Consider the following 8,255-nt stretch of genomic DNA (forward strand, 5'->3'; position numbering starts at 1 on the left):
TGCAATGCAGGCTACATGTACACATTTACCTTTGCATGTATAGATCCTTTACATTTTACAGACAGAAAAATCAAGGTCCAAATGAACTCAGAGTTGAAGGCCGTTTGCAGGGAGTTATTTGGTACTGACTAATATAAACTTCTGGTGCAGAACCAGTGTTTGTTCCAGATCTTCAAGTTGGTAAAAAGAGGATTTTTGTAGAGCTTTCCTAATTCACTGCAGCTGATGATACACATTATTACATTTAGTGATTTATGAGAAGAAAGCAAAGATAAGCTTATTTTTCTTTCATCTTGTTTTTTCCTTTCTCAAAGGCTCTCTGTTACTGGTACTTCCCCTCTAGACTGGACTGGACAAAGCTAACTGGACTAGAAATTGGTATAAAAATAGCATCCTTAACTGCTGGTGGCTAAAGACACTCTGCTTGAGACCCTTATTTTGTTCCATTTCAGTTCTTGACTGCATACTTCAAAAGCTGGCTTCCATTACTAGGTAAGCCACCTCTGGGCATCCAGTATGAGAATGTTCTGGGGTTGACCACTGGAAATTCTAGTCACTTCACTAGCAAGCTGAATGGGAAGGGGTCTGAACACAGATCCAGTGTTTGGGGGAAAGAGATCTAGGAGATCAATAGTCTTGGTTTCTTTAATAAGCTTTGGGAGTGCAAACAAGTGATTAGGGCAGAAACTGTATTAATTATTTGAATTGTTAAAAACTTCTGTACACTCTGACCTTGTGATTTCCAGATTTCTGCCCACATGCCTAGAATGTATTTTGTACACTACAGCATCTACTTGGCTCCCAACCCAGTTTTTCACCTCCAATCCTCACCTGAAGTTTAAATGCCAGAATTTATGCCTACATGTCTGTTAATTCTCCTAGATGTGATTAGCTGCTCTGCCAAAGTAAGATGATGCATAGGTGTTCTTTCAAGATCAGTGAAGCTGTGGTACCAACTCATTTAAGGCACTGTAAATCATGCCAGCAAGAAGCACAAAAGTACAAGCATTAAAGAGTCCAGATACCCCCGATCCTCCTTACTAGGTATGTCGTCTGCCTAGTATTTTCTGAATAATGTTTTGTAGATGCCTTTCCATGCTCAGCTGCTGACGTCTCAGATATGCAGGCTCTTAGGCATTTTAGATTTTTCCTTCCTTATCCTGGTTCTAAAAAGAAAACAAAAAATCCCAAAGAAGCTGCATGACATTATGTAATTCAGTTTAAAATGGGAACGGTTCAGGAAGAGGTCAGCTAGTATATTGAGGTGACTGGTACAGAAAGGAGTATATAGCACATAGAACAAGTATCATGAAACAGACAATCTGGTAGAGAAAGAATGAATCTGCATTGCACAAAATAAACCTCTTTTCTGTAAGTCTTTTGTAGAGGAATAAAGGACATCTAAAAGCAAAGGATTCTGCTCTAAGATACCCCAAGGGTAGGTTATGTAGTAAACCACTACTAATCTACTGGTCTCAGAGCCTAGAATAACACACAGGAGCTCTTGCCTTCTCAGAATAAGCACTCAAAACTGGAAGATTTGCAGCTTTGCACATGAAGACTATCTAGATCAAAACTGAAATGCCTACACTACAAAGCATTGGTTTTACCTACTGAAAAAAAAGGAGGTGGGGAGCAGGGAGAGAAGAGAAAGCAGGAAAGAGAGAAAGAGAGAGCAGTTATTTTCAAAAGAATAGAGTTGTTTGGTTTGTTGACACAAGTGATACATAAGGTCAATTTGTTTGCTGTTATCTGCCAACGCACAACAGTGTCATGTTCTGCTGTCGGGGTTGATCACTACACAACTCACAGACACTGGCATTTCTGCAGACATGCCACTGCTAGGCTAGACAAAAATAATCTTGTGAAAGATAAAAGGTGAAATCTCTCTTGAACCTACCCTTACAAAACTCTGCTTGGCTAAAATAGAAGCAAAGTAAGCACGACTTGGCCCACGGTGACTTGGTACTAAAAATTTAAATCCTATAGGATGATCCTTGATTTTTCACGTAACATTTCATAACCTTACCTACGGTGGTACTGGGGTCTATGGTGAGATATCCTCTTCCTTCAAAAAACACAGGATCTATAAAAAGTTCAGGCTGAAATGTAATGTATACTGGGACGTCAGAGTTCAAAGCATTTGTGGTTGAGAATGAGTATATTAGCAGCCTGGTAAGAAAGGGACAACCCTCTCTTCCTCAAAAGCTTTTCCTTTCATGTTTGTTAACCCACCTGTTATTAAAATAAAGACTTATCACAGCTACAGACTCCACTCAGAATTCTCTCCACACAACAGTTTCTGTCACTGTTTTGCATTTCAAAAGAAGACATTTGTTATAAATGTGAAAGAGCAAACTATAGGAAGTATTAACTGTGGAAAAGAGAGTAAGTAAGGACACTTAGATATGCAGAAATAAGCATCACTGAGCACTGAAATGCTACTTAGTAAATAGATAATTAGATCACAATGTTAGTTTAATATCTGTGGCCCTCAATCACTGCTGTTATTGACTCAAAAGCATTGGCACAAGAGCTCAAAATTTTCTAAGCATTTATGACCCTTCCATAGAAGCATGGCGGTTCACAGAGATGTCCCCATTCTCCTGCTGACGTATAAAGTTAGGGGCATAAATATTCTTCTGAACTCAGTGAAATTGTTGACAAAGCTCCCAGTAAGTCTAACAGATTCAGGCAGCTTTGTGTGAGGACCTAATTAAAAGTCTATAGAAATCAATAAAAAGAGTCCCACGTTCTTTACCTGTTTTATGATCTAGTAATATATTAAGGCATATTGCTGATATAGATGGAGTTAAACACTTAATGGGCGAGATCAGAGTCAGCACTGGAGCCTGCTTTCGTATACGGATACTTCATTATTATGTGGGATTGAAAGGAGGGACAGTAGCTAATAATGGATAACTGAAAAAAACCTGTCTGGTCCAGGTTGGTCTTCCTTACTACACTGTGCCATTTTGGGCAAAATTTCTTCCATTATTTACTTACCTTAGCAATTTAAAACATTATCTCTGTGGGAATCTGCACCTGTACATTCTTCCCACAAAATGTCACAGATCTGTTTATTTAATTCTCAGCTTTTTAGTATCATCTTAACAGTAGAAGGACCCTTAAGAATATTATTGGAATGTCAAAATGCCACATGCAAGAATGTCAATATGTGACAAAAGGAGACATCTTGACAAAAATAATATGTACAGTTATGCACACCAAATGGAAGGAAAGAAATCATTATTATGGAATGTTAACAGATCCACTGAATTTCTCATCTCCATTACAACTGTACTGAGTCAACACTGCTTCCACCTAGTCCCTTCAGGATGGGAATCAGGCCAAATAATGACAGTTAATTGCTTTGCCAGTGTATATTAGCGCACCGTGTCCAATGATATTGGCCAGTGAAGACAGGCTAAAGTACATTTCACATTTTCTGATGTGAAATACTTTTTGCCTTATGCAAAGAATAGAATAGTAAGAAAAGCTGAAACAAATTTCTGGTGGTGACAGGCTCATCACACAAAAAGGTGTTTAAACAAATGCATTCTAGCAAAAGGTTGAGCGAACAGGCCATTTTTGACACCAGAGAGCTGAGATGCAGGGAGACACTGTTTTATTTTTAAATCACATTTGCATGCAAAATCACAGCTTGCAGCCGCATCTGCTGAACATGCAGTAGCAGTTGCCCTTGTAATGTGATCTGCAGACTTTTAAAAACCAGCCCATTGATTAGCTGCAGGACTGCAGGATGTGACTCTATTTATTTATTTGTGCCTGGAGCAGCACACTTAATCAATGAACACTGGCAAAAAATTGATAGGGAAAAAGTAGCAATAATCTAATATCAAAGATGACTTCTGTGCACAAACGCTACTAACCAGACTGGCCTTCGTGACTATCCAGAGTGAAATTTAACCTTAAGTATGACACCAAGTTACTAAAAAGACTGCAAGTAATTACATTCTAGACAGCTTCCTTCTTGACATTATATATTATTTCTACTATGGAGAAGTAGAGTCTAGTCCTAAGCCAGAAAACCATAATGTGAGATACTGAATACCTCTTAAAAGAAAAGCAGGATAAGGTGGTCTGAAAAGAAGTAGTCTAAAGTGGACTGAAACACTCCAATAAAAAGCTTTTGAAGGAAACAGTATAATCAAATAGCTAGAACAGGGGTCTGCTGGTAAAAAATTCTAGATTATATTCCCAGCTTTTGGAAGGTTAAGGACTAACTAGAGGAGCCTCAAAACCCTTTAATTATGTTTTACTCTCTGGGCAGGAAGGTAGACTAGTAACTAGGCCACTACGTGGGAGAAGCAAACTGAAAGTCATGACATCTGATGGGTATTTCTCAAGATGTAACTGTACAGCAGCCAATTTAGAGCAGAGGATAAAATGTTGTAACCCTAGCTTACCTTTTTGTGAAGCAGTGACAAGAGCAAAAGCAAGTGTTGTTACTGGTGGCTTTGCATCTCTTAAAAAAAATAGCAGCGAAACTGTACACTAATAACATCACCCGATGTCTGAAATATCCTTATGGATATGGGCTGTATTCTGCTGGTTTTCCAACCAATGGCCAAATTTCTGCTGGATACAAAGGTGGCAGATTGGGCTCATGTGAATTTTGAGTAAATTCACAGCAACAAGCACAGCGTGATCCTCTCTCCTCACCTATTGTTCATGCTCTAAGCAGGCATATCCATCAGACAGCTTTGCATCTGTCTGTGTCCTCTCTCCTTTTCCGAAACCTCATCCCTTAGCCTGCATGAACAATGGATGCGGTGACCCTGTAAGTCTTTTTCATATGAGGTAACTACAAATGGGAATATGCCTTTGTTCATAACATATTATGGTGCAGACAAGGCTGAGGTTAGCATATGGCATTTGCTAATGGTCCCTCCTATCCCACATTTCTCATAGGCTGATAATTTAATAGAGCTGATGTCTACATCCTTTAACAAATTGAATTAAAAAACGCTGCAGCAGCTGCACATGTAATAGAATCTACATACTCTTCAGCAACCTACTTTATTATGGGCTATTGTTTTAGGCAGTAATAGAAGGTGCATAAGCAAAGACATGCAGAATTTGAGGCAATGGACAAGATGACACCTGCCTTTCACTATGATACCGTATATAAAACCAGTAAAATGCACTTACCTTGTCTCTGTGATGAATGTAGCTATGCACCCATTTGTCTTCTCTCATTTTTTATTAGATCCATTAGTTATATATCACAAAAGCATGGTATTTCTGGGGTAACAATGTAGCTAAATTCAGGTTCCTGCTCTCCCATGGACATCCTCAGAAAAGTCACTTACAGCCATTACTACAGAGATCTTTAGAAGTACGAAATTGCTAAAAGATGCATTGAGGGACTCACATGAATGCATAAAAGCATGTTATGTGACTAGCTTTCTTTGAGAGTCCATAAATACGTGTGCCATTCCCAACCGCTAAACAAGGAATGGCATGCCATTAAGGAGACACGTGTACAGAGGATACGTGCACTAAAGTTTCGTGAAGTTCAGATACTACAGAAATGGGAGCCAGCTGGCTCATGCTCTGATAAAAAGTGTTCATTTATTTTCTAAAGTCAGGTTCATGCTTACATATCTCTCTAAACTGGAATGGGCACGCCAGTTTTTCCAAGCTATACTGCCAATATACCACCAGATTCACAGAGATGACAGAGAAAAATATATTTGTTATACTCATGTAATAACAGATTCTTTATGATAAAATCCACCAGATTTCCTCTTGCTACAATTGCAGCTAATACATGACATTCACGTAGGTGGTCAGCCTATCCTTACAACAGCTTGCAACCAACTCTACTACCTGCTGATGCATCTGCTTCATAAACCACTTTACTGTGGTCTATATGAGAAGCTGCATACTCGTGCATTTTTCTTCCTTTGTCAAAGCCTCCAGGGCAAAAAAGAGTTGGCATAAATAATTCACAGCACGTTACCAAGAAAAGCAGCAAAGCTGCTGCACTTACCTATCTGCTTAGATACAGTGTTAGTCCAGCGACGTGACTTCTGAGTGCTCCATCTTGAAAAACACTGGTTGGAATGATCTCATCATGGAAGGCAACATTTGAAGAATCGGAAGACAACTTGTCTGAAATAAGAACAATCATGCCGAGTCGCTGTCTTTGTATGTATTTATTGCTATGACAATAGTAAATTGAGAGATTTAGCCAGAGCCCCAGATGAACATCTAACTTATATTAGAACTGGCGTACAAATATCTGCCAGACTCCTGTCATGTCTGGGCCATAAGGTCTAGCAGCAATGCTTATGTCCTGTGAGGGGGTGCTACTGTCTGGAAAGCTTCCCTATATAATACTACTGCTATTCCCAGGACAACTATTCATGCCTGGATTTTCTAAGGAGGATGGGAAAGATTTGGTCTTTCTAGTCAAATGTGTAAAACTGCCCGATCAGTGAGTGCCTGATCAAGAGAAATAAATCTTCAGTAACACCAACCTTGGGACCAGGTTTGTTACCTTGACATCTTTGGCTCTGAAGTGCATAGATTCAAATTTTGGCCCTGAACAAGGCAGCAGGTAATAACAATGTTATATCCATAACGTATAGATATCCTCAGATGTTAAGACATGAATGTCTTTAACATGCTGACAGACAGACCCCTAACTTTGCATTGCTAGTTCATGCTTTCTTCCTTTCCAAAGCAGTAATTACATTCAATCACCATGTGCCTCCTGATGCCCATTTCTAAACTCCCCAAATGACAGCCTGTGTCACGCTTTCACACGCAAAACATCTGGGGTCCAATCTGAATCCTAGCACCTCTCTGCCTCTTCTCAATTGCTCTTTCTGTATCATCTTATACAGATGGAGCACTGTAATTAAACGTGTCAGATCCAAACATTGTTTTCAAACACAGTTCCTAGAGAGCGGGTCTCTGGTGTGTGGGTTGCTGCGGTGGACGATAGGGAGACAAAAGTTTCACAGGGTCAAGTTACCCAGAATAAATCCAGACATGGGTTAAATGTAACTTAGGTCCGTGTGCCAAACATTTTATGATATTAAGCTAGACAATATTATCCTGATAAAGAGCTAGGGTGGGACTTAGCCATGCCTCAGGTAAATTTCATATTCTCTTTCCTTCCTGAACTTAAAAATGAATTTATGATCTATGGAAAACAAAGCTACTTTTTATTATTGAAATTAAAGATTAATGCAATGGAAAGTTGTAATTTCTGCATTCTACATTCCCATTTTCAAACCTCTGATCCCATAAAGTGTGAAGATCAGGATGTTAATGGGTACATACAAAACCCCCCACACACAGAGATGATCATATATATACTGTTCCACAACACAGGATGTTACACACACAGAATCCTCAGACGTCAACAGAATATAAAGCTTTTTTCTAAGTTGGGCTGATAAAGGCTAGAATAAACATGGCCTGTTCTACCTCCTGCTCACCCCCTCTTCACGTCTGTCTGTTTTGCCGTACAAGTGCACTGGGCATGTTGAGGGATTTTGATGAGGCCCATCTGTAATTCCCCAGCCCACAAGGCAGTTCAGTCTCTATCACAAGCACTTTTGAGACACGATCCGGCCAAACCTCACAAATCTCAGTCTGTATTAGTGGCTGCAGCAAGGGCTCAGATGGCACATATTTATTCCAATTATTCATGGGATGGCAAGCCAATTTTGTGCCTTGTTAAGTAAATTACTCCTTTTATAGGATGGGTTTACATATCTGGTGTACTAGCCTGGGGAAATTAGAGTTTTCATTTTGCACATAATCATTCTGAATGTTGACAGACTGCAGGAAAGACACAGCTAATATTTTCCATTTGGAAAGACACTGATCAGATTCTTACCCAGAATCAATAATCAAATGTATTAACATAAGACACTACCAAACATGTCCTCATTTTGGTTTCCCTTTGCAGTGGTGTGATTTTGGAGCAACTCATGAGAAGCCATTAGGTGACCGTGGTCTTATAATGAGCAAATGCAATAGCCCCATCTTTACATTGCCAGTACCATTTAAAAGTTCTTTAACTAATATTTAGCAAGGACAATTCAAATCTCCTTTGAAGTTAACTGATTAGTATTTGTGATGCATCTTGAGATCTGTAGATTAAAAGCTCCAGAATAAGATGTTTTACTCTATTATTAGTCAAACATACAGAAACACACACTGAAATTAAATTGTGGGGAAAAACCTTGATGCTTCCTCTCCCCTTTGTT

The sequence above is a fragment of the Falco punctatus genome, assembly GCF_963210335.1.
Source record: "Falco punctatus genome assembly, chromosome: 20".
Classification (NCBI taxonomy): domain Eukaryota; kingdom Metazoa; phylum Chordata; class Aves; order Falconiformes; family Falconidae; genus Falco; species Falco punctatus.